This window comes from Passer domesticus, chromosome 3, assembly GCF_036417665.1.
Source record: "Passer domesticus isolate bPasDom1 chromosome 3, bPasDom1.hap1, whole genome shotgun sequence".
Taxonomy (NCBI): Eukaryota; Metazoa; Chordata; class Aves; order Passeriformes; family Passeridae; genus Passer; species Passer domesticus.
In genome coordinates this window covers 3,870,224-3,882,734 of record NC_087476.1, presented here as the reverse complement: position 1 = coordinate 3,882,734, position 12,511 = coordinate 3,870,224, and the positions used below count along the sequence as shown (strand labels likewise).

The 12,511-nt window shown below is 50.3% G+C and overlaps 1 long non-coding RNA gene across 1 annotated transcript; it reads left to right on the top strand.

Moving 5' to 3' along the window:
• The first annotated feature begins 6,963 nt into the window (after positions 1 to 6,963).
• Positions 6,964 to 8,980, top strand: LOC135297852 (uncharacterized). The gene is made up of 2 exons (XR_010359773.1): positions 6,964 to 7,082; positions 8,664 to 8,980. It is a non-coding gene; the product is annotated as an uncharacterized LOC135297852 (long non-coding RNA).
• The last annotated feature ends 3,531 nt before the right edge of the window (positions 8,981 to 12,511 follow it).

The following is a 12,511-nucleotide window of genomic DNA, read 5'->3' as shown; positions in this document are numbered from 1 at the left end:
CTGGAAGCCAAGGGGAAGCTGAGGTCCCCCTTGCTGGCATGGGAACAGCTTTACCTCCCCAAGGAGGACAGCTATGGATTTTCCTGTTGGATCTGCACAATGAATTCTCTACATCATGAACAGTTAAGGATTTGCATTACGGACCCTCCAGGCTGATGTTTCCAAGGGTGAGGCTGGATGACAACACAATCCTTCAATGTATGATCCACGGCCCAGGGGCAGCCCTATCTGAGCACCAGACAATTCCTGACACAGAGCACATGGAGGGAAAACACATGGGAGGGGGAAAACGTGGATGTTTTGTCTGCTCGGGGCTGTGGCTGGTTCTGGTAGCTGGGATGAGGAGGTGGCGGCTGTGCTCCTGTGATTAATGGGAGGTTTCACCATCAGCATCGTCGCTCCCAGGCTGCCTGTTCCCTCAGGAGCTGCTATCTGCTGGGAGAGGCTGCTCTGGGAGCTGCTATCTGCTGGGAGAGGCTGCTCTTCAAGCACAGCTCGTTAGCAGGGTCCCCTGGGGGGTGACAGGCTGCGGTGGGTTCAGCACAGGCTGGAAAAGGGGCTTTTGGATTTTATGAGCTGACACGGTGGGGGATGATCTGAGGTCCTGCTGACTGCAGGCAGAAGCAATTCTGGCTCGAGCTAATCCAGTTATCAGCCCCCACAACAGCCCTGTCACTCACCAGAGTCACGTGGTGAAACACTGCAAAAATGCCTTCAGAGGTGGGAAGTCATCCCTCCAGCCATTGTCAGTCACCAGCTGGACAATCCTGAGGTAAAAGTGGATCCCAAAATATGTGCAGAGACCTTCTGTAACTTGGGCATAGGGCAGAGATGAGTGGGTTTCCCATGGTGATCTGCAGCAGGGACTCTCTTGTCAGCCTTATACTGAGAAATGAGGTTTGTGGATGAAGGTGGTGCAATAAAAGATGGGGACAAGCTTTTTAGCAGACCCTGCCATAAAGGACAAGGGGTGATGATTTTAAACTAAAGGGGAGTCAATTAAGATTAGATATGAGAAAAAGTTTTTTGCAATGCAGGTGGTGAGGCCTTGGAACAGGTTGCTGTGGCTGCCCCATCTTTGGGAGTGCTCAAGGTCAGGTTCTGTTCAAATCAGTTTTTTCAGGGCTGAATGGTTTGGGTTGGAAGGGACCTAAAAGCTCATCCAGTTCCACCCCCTGCCATGGGCAGGGACAGTTTTCACTATGCCAGGCTGCTCCAAGCTCGTCCAGACTGGCCTTGGACACTTCCAGGGATCCAGGGGCAGCCACAGCTTCTCTGGGTACCCTGTGCCAGGGTCTCCCCACCCTCACAGGGAAGAATTTCCTTCCCAATATCCCATCTATCCCTGCCCTCTGGCAGTGTGCAGCCATTCCCTGTGTCCTGTCCCTCCATCCTTTGTCCCCAGTCCCTCTCCAGCTCTCCTGGAGCCCCTTTAGGCTCTGGAAGGGGCTCTGAGCTCTCCCTGGATCCTTCTCTTCTGGGTGAACACTCCCAGCTCTCCCAGTCTGGCTCCAGAGCAGAGGGGCTCCAGCCCTTGGAGCATCTCCGTGGCCTCCTCTGGACTCTCTCCAACAGGTCCATGTCTCTCCAACAGGTCCATGTCTCTCCTGTGCTGATGACCCCAGAGCTGGATTCAACATATATCTTTCACTTAATTATTTTATGCTGGAGAGGGAAGGAGGGGCTGCTTCTCTCTGCAGCCCATGCATGAACAACTCACTGTCCCCTTCTTTTTTTCCCTAATTAGTGGCAGTTTTGTATCACAGTTGTCCTAGGCACCACTTTCTCATATCCAGGATGTGTCACCAACCACATCCTGGACAAGTTCCCTGTGTGCTTGTGACTCTGAGGCTGGAATTTCAGTTTCCATCCCCAGCACTGTCAGTGATGACTTCTGGATCAGGTCACTGGGATGATTCTGCTCAGGCTCCTCTGCTCACACCTCTTGTCTGGCAGCAGAGTTGGTGTTCTGCGTCCCATCTCATCCCAGGGGACACTGGCACCATGGAGGTCTCCTCAACCTCTGCTGTGTCTGAAGGATTGACCTCTTCCCTTCTGGGGTTATCATCTACCAGCCCCTCACTGCTGCCAAGTTACCTTGGCAAGACAGGGATAATCCTTCCCATCCAGGAGGGAATTAAATTTGTCTGCACTTTTAAATTAGCCACTCGTTGCTTTTAACGCTGACCAGTGAGCACAGAGCTAAACAAGCCCTCAGCACAGTTTGGCCATCAGGACATTCCCAGCAGGCTCCTGTAGGGAAGAGGTCCCAGAGAAATGATTCTGAAGGAACACCAGGTTAGGTGTGCCTCCATTTCACCCATCTGTGTTTTGGGGAGGGCTCCTCCACAGGTTACGGCTGTGATCAGGATGGATCTGGATTGGGGTTTTATCCATGTAAATGGAGAAGAAAGGCAGTGTCTTGGAGTAATGACGAGATTTCCACGTGCCACAAGTGTGACCTGCTGCAAGGTGAGAATGTGGAAGTGATCAATGCCCGATCAGCAAAATGTGATGGTGACTGCAGAGACCAGCCAGGAAACAGTTGTTGTGTTCTGCCACATTGAGATTAAACAGCAGGACACCTGCACAGGGAACCAGAGGCAGGACACACCTGGGATATGGACACAAGCCCCTCCCTCTGGATTGTTCCAGCCCAGCAGGATCCAAGGGACTGGTTCACACAGAGTCATAGAAACATGGAATCATAGAATCGTGGAGTCATGGAATGGGTTGGGTTGGGAGGCACCTTAAACATGATCTGGTTCCAAACCCCTGCCATTGGCAGGGACACCCTCCACTAGATCAGGCTACTCAGAGCCCCATCCAGCCTCCAGGACTGTCTCTGTCCCCAGGACTTGTCTCTCTTTAGGGACAGCACCCAAGAGGCTCAGTCTTACAACAATGGGGATCAGGCCACTAACAGATTAATTAGCAGTCTTCACAACAGGCTAATTACCATTTTCACACAGGCCTGTTTTTGGAGTTTCCCATCCCGTGGATGTGTGACAGTCTCTGGACACAGACCTGCTGAGCACCCCTGTGCTGTGAGGCTGAGACCCTTTTCCCAGTACAATGAGAAGGATATTTCTGGGCTGCTTTCCTTTCAGCAGCTTCCTCTCACGGCACGACGTCTGCTGTGATCTTCATTTCCCTCTCACCCTCCATTATTCCTCAATATTCCTCTTCCAGGTCCTTTTCCTTATCTGCTGCCGCTTTCCTGTTTTTCTTCCTTGCTCAGCACCCTCCAGCCTGCCCGGCTCCTGGACCATCAGCTCCTGTCGAAGGGCTTCCTCCTCCTCTGGCTGATGTCCTCCCTGAGATAGCCCCCAGCATCCCAGGGGACCGTGGGCATCCCGTGGGGTCCTGTCAGGAGAGGGTGGCGGTGCTGACCCCGCGCCGAAGGAAACGGCGCCGGGAGGAAACGGCAGCGCTGGGCTCTCAGAATATCTCTGCTCTGGGTTACCCCAGGGATGCAGAGATAAGCAGAAAAAAAGGGGGAAGGAGGAGGAGGTCAGGGCTGTTCAGCCGAGATGTTTGTGTGTCTTCTGGCACAAACACCAGTCTGGGCTTCCCCAGCAGGCGCCAGTGTCGTTTTGGGGGGCAATTGTTTGTTCAGCCTCGCTCACCTTGGAACGTGCAGCTCAGCACCACGGCGGCCAGGGAGATGCTCAAGGTTATGGGGAGACAATGCTGGGAGAGCCAAGCCCTGTCACAGCAACTCCCAAGAGAGGATCCCCTCTTTTTGTGGTGTTTCGTGCCTTGGGTGGGTGCCAGTTCAGGGTTAGGACCTCGCTGTGCCTGGTGCTGGACAGAGTCAGGGCCATCCATTACCTCTCAGATGGGACAAGAGGCACTTGGTGTCACAGCCCATCCCATGGGACAGCTGCCTGCTGTGTGGGGCAGTCCCAGGAGCTCCTGGCCCTTGCAAGCACCAGCAAATAGAGTTTGCCAGGTACTGTGTCAAGTCCTTGGAGAGGCTGCACATGCTTGGAAATGCAGCAAGGCCCCTCGTGGAATACCCCATGGTGTTTAGTCAACCCTCAGACCCTGAGGTCCATCCCAAGGCTGGTGACCAGGGGACTTGGCACAGTGGAGGCTGCAGCCAGATGTCACCATGCCAGGAGCTTCCTTGGCAGATAAATAAAAGACCCTCGAAGAGGAATATTGAGGAATAATGGGGGGTAGGAGGGAAATGAAGATCACAGCTACTCCTTCAGCACAGGCATAGCTGGAGATGGTGATATTCTATTCTATTCTATTCTATTCTATTCTATTCTATTCTATTCTATTCTATTCTATTCTATTCCATTCCATTCCATTCCATTCCATTCCATTCCATTCCGTTATATTCCATTCCATTCCATTAAATTCATTCAAATGATTCATGGCTCCATGACTGTGCCGTGACCACAGCTGTGTGTTGGGACATCTGCCACCCTGTTCCCTGGAGAGAAAAGTCACCTCAAAACTAAAAAAAGCCCATTCCAATCCAGCTGACTTGCTACCCCATCAGCTGAGAAAAACACCCAGCTGCCAACTTCCCCTCCAAACCCCAAGACCTCTTCAAAGTCCCAGGACAGCATAACTTTAGACTTAGGTCTTGCTTTAAGCACGTACACGTGACTCTGTTGCAATGACCACAAAGCTGTCCCAGAGCCAGTTCCCTCTGCCTGTCCCCAGCCAAATCTGCTGCCTTCCTCCTGCTATATTTATCAGAAGGATTTGGCTGGTTGGAAAGTGCTTGGGGAGGCAGCAGGGGTGGAGCCACCTTGGAGATCAGCCATGGGAGAGAACCTGGAGCCGGCTCCAGCCCCATGTGGCTGTTTTGAGATGGTCTCACATTCCCCCCTCGGGGTAATTCCAGTGTAAAGCTGGGAGGCTGCTCTTCACTTGGTGAATTCTTCATGCTTTACAGATAATTTATATGTTTTTAGCACCTTTGTGCTTGTCCTTGGGACCTCCTCCCCTATCGAACCTTCACAATCCTCATCACCAGGGAGAGGTGCTGCCACTTTTTTTCTACCCAGGAGATGATCAGATCAATTTTTTTTGTCACCCTGTCTCTGTGAACCCACAGGGATTTTCACCTCAAACTGGGAATTCCTACAGACACCAGTGAGATTGGTTCATTTGAGTACCTAAAAAAGCTTTGTCACCCCCCCACTCTCCCGAGGAGAACAGCACACAAAACCTCTCCCAAACCTCCACAGTCACATAAGACAGAGTTTGCTCCTTACTTTTCTGCATCCCCTGGGAAGATCTCTTCGTAGCTGGAAGCCTTGCCTGTGCCAGCCTGGAGGCACTCCCTCAAATCCCTGCAGCTGCAGATGTTGAGCAAGCTGTGCAAAGATTCCACCACAGCACGTGGGCTGCTCTTGGGCAACCAGGCTTGCAGCAACACGGGATCAAACCTCTTGGACGTGGAGGTTTTATGGTGCTCAGCTTCTTCTTCACTCCTGGAGCAATTTTGGGCTCTGAATGTGTTTTGTCTTTCTGTGCTGGGATCCCTCTCTGGACAACCTGTGCCAGGGCCTCATCACCCTCATATTGAACAATTTCCTTCCCAGAATCCTATCCATCCCTGCCCTCTGGCAGTGGGAAGCCATTCCCTGTGTCCTGTCCCTCCATGCCTTGTCCCCAGTCCCTCTCCAGCTCTCCTGGAGCCCCTTTGAGCACTGGAAGGGACTCTGAGCTCTCCCTGGATCCTTCTCCAGGTGAACACCCCCAGCTCTCCCAGCCTGGCTCCAGAGCAGAGGGGCTCCAGGACTCAGAGCTTAAAAATAGATAGAATGAGACATCCCAGCTCCCCTGAGGAATTCAGGATGGCAATTCCCAAACAGACTTATCCCAAACATGGGATAAGGTGATGGAAATCATCCCCCAGGAATGAGATCTGTTCTAAATGACAGGGCAGGGGCAGATTTCATTATTCTGCCAGGGAAGTGACAGCCCAAGTCCACAGTTTTCTGCTCAGCCAAGGAAATATGCTCCACACATCCCTCTGTAAAACCTTCCTGGACCACGAGATGGCATCAAAAACCAGGGCAGCCTGAACCAGACAGATTTTTCCCTCTGGTCTGTCCTCCTCCAGCAAACCCAGACTTTCTAAGGTTCATCCTGCTGGGATGAATGGCACAGCATGTCTCTTCTTACAGGAATGTCACTTCTGCCCCAAGAAACTCCCTGTTGGCTCCCTCATCCTACACATTTTTTTTTTCCTAAATAAATTAAATTTAAATTAAAATTAAATCCAATTACTTCCAGTTTCTTCCACAACCCAAACAGGTCCAGGTACCATCTAATGGGTCCTGTGCTGCTGACATCAGAAAACCCTCCTGGCACTTTGCCCTTCCTGCCCCAGCTCCTTAGGAATGACCCCGATTTCCAGTCCCACCAGTTCTCCTCCTATTTCCATTTCCCCCCTGAGGTTCATGTATAAACAAAGCAGAGAACAGGGAAAACCAGGAGAAAATGGGTCCCCAGTGGCTGGTGGCATGTGACAGACCCTCCGACGTCACCGGAGCCTGGCACGCTGCCTGGTGAGATAACCTTTCACTGGAGCACCAAAAACACCCTTTTCTGGAGAATCTTGGGAGGTTTCCCTTCCTGCTGGGAGCCAGCAGCTCTTCTGGCTCTGCAGGCACTCAGAGGGTGCCAGCAGCACAATAAAATCATGACAGCAAGGCTCTCCATGGGCCAGCACTGTGCCTTTCTCCAGCTGGACTCGCCGTGGGATGGAGCCTTCCTGCCTCAGTTTCCCTTCTGCCAAGGGGAAACCAAAAATCTCTCTGCAGAGAAATCGGTCTCTCCCCAAAGCCAAATTCTGCCTGGACCAGACACAGTCTCCATCCCTGTATCACCTTTCCAAAAACAACACAGAACAAATGCTTGGGCCTAAGGAACCCCCCCACCCAATGGGTGTTTCATGCTGTGAGCAGGAGACATCAAGAGATGAAGTCGCAGACACAAATGAGAGTCTGGGGATCTCCTGGAAGAGACAAGGGCAATCACAGCCCCATTCTTGGCCAGACACACTGGGAAAACACCTTCCCAACTCTGTGTGGTGAAGGAAGACTCAGGTGAGTGTAGGAGGAGCCAAGAGCTCAGGTGATCCCCTGGCTCAGGCTCTGATCTGGGCCATGGCCAATCCCTGAGCTTGCAGAGAAAGGCCAAATTGGGAAACACTCCCTCCAAAAGCTGTGCCCAGAGCTCTCCCAGTAAAGCCAGGATGGCAAAGTTGCTGTGGTTGGCAGGGACTGACACACTGGTCATGCAGAAGAGCAAAGGACACGGAACAGGGGTTTTGCTTTCCCTTCATACAACACCCACAGAAAAGTACTTTGGATGCAAATTCTCACATGCCACTGTCCCCACTTCTCTCTCACTTCCTCTTTTCAGTGGATTTTCTCATCTGGAGCCAGCTGGGAGTTTCTTTTTGAAGCATAAGGTCCTCATCCTTAGATGTTCTCATCCTACATCTGTCATCTGGGCAGTGGGTGACCCAGAAGGGCACAGAGGAGAAATCAGGTCCCAGTTGCCGTCACAAGCCAGGACAGATGGACACTGATTGCAGCTGAGTGGCTCAAAGGCAAAACCTCAGCAAGAAGTGGAAGGATGAGGTCAGGATCAGGTGACCAGGCAGAGCAGCTGAGTCCTGAGCACTTCCCAGCACTCCTGAATTCCCTGAGGTTGGGGTATGGCAGGAGCAAGGGCAAAGTCAGGCGTGTACCACAAAGGGAACAGAGATCACAGTGGCTGCTCCAAAGTGTCTGAACACAGCTGGACATGAGCCAGGTGTGCCCAGGTGGGCAAGAGGACAAAGGCACTTGGGCTGTCACAGCTCTGGGGTGGCAGCAGGGCCAGGGCAGTGCCTGTCCCCTGTGCTGGCACTGCTGGGGCACCTCCAGTGCTGGGGACAGCTCTGAGACCCTCACAAGAGGGTCTGGAATGTGTCCGGGGAAGAGAACAGAGCTGGGGAAGGGGCTGGAGCCCCAGGAGGGCCTGAGGGAGCTGGGAAAGGGGCTCAGTCTGGAGAAAAGGAGGGTCAGGGGGGACCTTTTCACTCTCCACAACTCCCTGACAGGAAGGGGAAGCCAGGGGGATTGGGCTGTGCTCTGAGGAAACAGGGACAGGAAAACAGAAAATGACATCAAGTTGTACCTGGAGAGGTTTACATGGGATATTAGGAATAATTTCTTGATCAGAATTGTTCTCCAACCCTGGCACAGCTGTCTGGGGCAGTGGTGGAGTCCCCATTTCTGGATGAATTTAAAAGCTGTGTGTATGTGGCACTTGGGGACATGGGTCAGTGGTGGCCTTGGCAGTGCTGGGGGATGGCTGGACTCAATGATCTCAGAGAGCTTTTCCAAAATAAATTATTCTACGACACCTTGTATGGAAAGCACATGGCAAAGGTGCCCTGGAGTTAAGGTGTTTCCAAAAGGAACCTCCTGGTCTATCTGGGGCCAGAGCAGCTACCCCAGCCTGTCCCACATTGATGGGGTCACAGCTCTGGGGAGCTGCCCCAGCCCCAAAAGCTGAAAAACACAATCCCTTGCCAGGGCAGAGAGAGAATACAGAACAAGTTCCCATAGATTCAAAAATCTGTCAGATTCATGGAGGAAAACTCAGATCTGATAAAGTTCCACCTTTGACTCCAGGAGTGCTGCAGCCAAAAATCGCTGGGAGAGTGGGGAGAGAGTTCTGGCCATGCTGAGCAGTGACATTCACACAGGTCTACAGTGCTCTGCCTCAAGAAAGACACAGGACAAGTCTGTTCTCTGCCTCTCTGATGTGCCACATGTGAAGAAAAGCTTTTCCACCTTAGGATGAGAGCAGCTGGGCATGTCCTTGGGCACAGCTGGTGATGTTTGCCTGAAGAGTTAGGGGGGGAGACACCCCAGGAAGACAGGATGGGTGGAGCACGGGAACCGAGGAGAGATTCTCCATAAAAATACATCAAACTATTAATGTTTAATCTAGACAAGGACTCTGCCTTACGCTGGTGCTGAGGATCAATTTTGTCACCCTACAAAGGGACATAAACTTCGCAGGAATGAATAATACCCCCGTCCTTGCCTCCCCCCATCCATCCAGGGCCGGCAAGTTCAGCCCTGGAAGTCTCGCTGCTCGCCCAGCCCGGGCTCGATGGGTCCTAGGGAGGGTGGGAAGAAGCTTTTTGCTGATGCCATCTGTTCCCGAGTCACCTCCCGGCGGTCACAGGGCTCCTCGTGAGCCAGCCCGGCTGAGTCACCGCGGGGTTGTGTAACCGGAGTTCCCTGTTTGCGCCCAATTTTCGGGGAATCGGAGCTCCCTGCTCGCGAGGATTTACCGAAAGCAGCGGGGAGGATTTTGCAGGATCCTGCAGATCTAGGAGAGGCTTTCAGCCTCTTTAGCAGCACCAGGACTAAATGTGCTGCTGATGGGTGTTCAGGGGGTGTGGGACACCAAGATCCCCTGATGCCTTAAATTAATTATCTCCCATGCAGGAGCACACAGCCCCCACCCTCCAGCACAGCCTGTCTTGCTCAAGGAGGGAGCAAAGCTCGTGTTCTGTCTGGACAGAAAAAAACTGGTCAAGAAACTTCCACCAGACAAGCCTAAATCCCTCAGAATTAGCCAACAAGCCACCCAAGGCATGTTCCAGTGTGGTTTTTAAAGCCACGTGCTCCAGCAGTGACTCTGGCAGACACTGGATTCTTGGGGGGTGAGGATTGGAGCTTGGGACATCCCAGCTCCCATGGAGAGGTGAGGATTACATCAGGGCCCAACCCTTCCAGCCAGGATTTCTCAGGCAGTGTTATGGCTTTACAAAATCCTGTTTTAGTTGCCCTGGGTGAGTATTTTACCTTGGCAGCTGATGCAGCCGTGCAATAACCATTATTATTGTCATCAAGGCCTCACAGATGCTCTGCTGCTGCCAGGGAGAGCAAGTCAGCTGCAAAATCATATCACAGAAATCTTAGAGGCATAGAAATACTTGGGTTGGAAGGAACTTTAAAATTTCATCTCATTCCAACTCCTGCCATGGGTAGGGACACCTTCCACTATCCCAGGTTGCTCCAAGCCCTGGCCATCCTGGCCTTGGACACTTCCAGGGATGATGCTCAAGGAGGGATAAAAAGCCAGGAATAAAAGAACTTCAGATGCAAATATTGTCATGCTGCTTCAGAAGTAAAATTATAGTGTTTAAAAGAGTCACAAAGGGATGAATCAGGAAAAATCAGGATGGGTATTCCCTAAAGGAGATCTGGCAGCCCAGCGGGACAGGCTTTGGGTTCAGGGAGGAGCACAATTCACTACTACCCCGAGCAAAGCAGATCTATTTGATTATTAAATAAACCTGCATTTCATACACTTTTTGTAAGCAATGATGGTTTTAAACCCTGAAGATGAAAAAAGCCACTCCTGCATCAATTAGGACCATTAAAAAATTATGGTAGGAGATGAATTTACATAGAAACTTGTTTTTTTTTTTTCTTCTAAAACCTATAGGTGTTGGCCCTGCAGCAGCCTCCTTAAGAGCTATTTGCTGTTCAGTGCTGAAGCAGGCACACCATGATTCAATCAACACTGATTTAACAAGTGATAAGAGAGGTTTGCCCAAGGCCTCCTGACCCATTTCCTTATCTTGTTCCTGTAGTGATGGATTTTGCTCCAAAGGCCAAAGCCTCAGCAAACACTATTCATTTTTTTTCTGATATGCTAAAAAAATACAATGAGAAAAAAAGGGTATTCCTTTCATGCCTGGTTTGAGCATACAAGGGATTTTTGAACTCTCTGAGAAGTCTCAAATGGAGAAACTTTCCTGGCTGCATTCAGCATCATATATAAAATCAACTTATCATTGAACCACAGAATGGTTTGGGTTGGAATGACCTTAAAATTCATCCCATTCCACCCCCTGCTGTGGACAGGGACACCTTCCACCATCCCAGGTTTCTCCAAGCCCCATCCAACCTGGTTTTGGACACTTCCAGGGAAGAGGCAACAGCTTCTCTGGGCACCCTGTGCCAGGGTCTCATCACCCTCACAGGGAAAATTCCTTCCCAGTATCCCATCTATCCCATTGCCCTTGTCCTGTCCCTCCATGCCTTGTCCCCAGCCCCTCTCCGGCTCTCCTGGAGCCCCTTTAGGCTCTGGAAGGGGCTCTGAGCTCTCCCTGGATCCTTCTCTTCTCCAGGTGAGCACCCCCAGCTCTCCCAGCCTGGCCCCAGAGCAGAGGGGCTCCAGCCCTTGGAGCATTTTATCTCAAAAATGAAAAACTTATCTCAAAAATGATCAACTTATCTAAAAACTGACATGTTCTCAGTCCAAACCAACTGCAATAGGGGCAGCAACTTTGGCACTTCCGCAAAGAGGGCAGAAAGTCAGCAGTCAGTGCAGAGTTTTAGTTCATACTTTCGTTTCTTGAAAAAGACACCAAATATTTGCAGGAAAAACAGGTGGCTGCTCCCTCCTGAACAACCCACAGAGGACACCAGCAGAGCCTGAAGGATGGGATCCCTGGTGACACAGAGTAAAGCAAAATAAAAGGTGTTTTATGGGACCACACAGGTTTAAAATTCCTCTTCTGTGACTTCTGGGAATAAGGAGGTGTGGGGAGTTCAGAGGGAGCTGACCAAATTACTGGAATAAATCAGTGTTAAGTGATGACTGCAGGTACTGAGGCCTTTGGAGCCGGATTGTACAAAGGGTAGGATGAAATCCAGGTTATTTCTCCTGTGTTTTATGCCAATAAAACTTCGCAGACAACATGGAAAACTGAAATCAACCTTCATATGAGAGCAAAGAAATCCTGTGGAGTCAGAAGGAAGTGATTTTTTAAAAAATTATTTTAATTACTAAAGCACAAATAAAAACATACTGAAGGGGTAGTTAAATATTACATGCAAAGGCATGCAGTGGTCCAAGGGCCATTGCACATAGAGCATTGAAGAATAAAAACTTTTAAACACATCAAAAAGATCTCCCATTTTGCTGCCTAAATACTGGGTTGCGCAGTCAAATGTATTAAATGTTATTCTGATTTTTCTCATCACTTCACTAGGAAATCTTCTCAAGCCAAAATAAATCTTTAAAATGTGAGTATGACCAAAAATTGATTTATATAAGTGGAAATGGGGGGGAAGGAATATGCTCACTGGTTTTTTGATCACTGATTAATTATTTTTGGTTCTAGGCCACATGGTCCTTTCATTTCTGAGAATGGTGGAGAGTATAGTTTTTTCCTTCCTCCTCACAGAGAAGAGTGAGAAAATAATAAAAAGAATAATAAAAAGAAATGGGTTTTTTTCCTCATTAAAGAGAAACTTTAGTGTCATTGTAGTTTAGAACAGGGCTCGAAACTGGTTCCTGAGATTATTTTTCTGTTGTTCATACTCCTGAAAATTGGCCAAAATGAGGGGAAAAGATTCAGTCAGCACAGCAACACAGTGAAATATTTCTGTATTTCCAGATGAAAACTTCAAGGGATGCTGGCAGGACTGAGGTGGCATGGGGACAGGAT